Source organism: Monopterus albus, unplaced genomic scaffold, assembly GCF_001952655.1.
Source record: "Monopterus albus unplaced genomic scaffold, M_albus_1.0 scaffold311.1, whole genome shotgun sequence".
NCBI classification, from domain to species: domain Eukaryota; kingdom Metazoa; phylum Chordata; class Actinopteri; order Synbranchiformes; family Synbranchidae; genus Monopterus; species Monopterus albus.
The window spans coordinates 338531-339088 of NW_018128191.1; positions in this window are offsets into that span (position 1 = coordinate 338531).

The window sequence follows — 558 nt, forward strand, 5'->3', positions numbered from 1 at the left end:
ATGGGACAGTTATGAAAGATCTGCTAAAATCTGGTGATATGCATTGTTTTGGTGCTTTGTGACAGAAGGTCCAGTTCATCAAATCTGCTTGGCAACAGGCTCCGGTCCTCACACGTGTAGAAGAAAAAGATTTTTTTTTATTTTTTTTTTTATAGTTTTCTGAATTCTGAAGTGACATGTTGATTCTCTATTGCCACCTCATGATAGATTTGCATTTTGCACCATTGTAGCTATAGTAGAAGTGGTGGCCCTCACAAAGAAGTCACAGAATATGGGCCACACAAAGGCATAAAGACATGTATGTATGTATGTATGTACGTGTGTGTGTGCGTCTCCCTCTGCTGATCAGTGTTAAACCTGTAAATGACTGGTTCAGCCCAAATTCACACAGCCCTACCTGTCATGATTCAGTTCCGCTGTTTCCGGTCAGGCTTTTATTTTCACATCACTTCCTGTTTTGTTTCACCTCAGTTTTGGCCCTTTTATTTAATCATCATTAGTTCACCTGTACCTTATTGTTTGCACCTGTTTTTTGTTTCCTTTTAGGCAGCGTCCTCC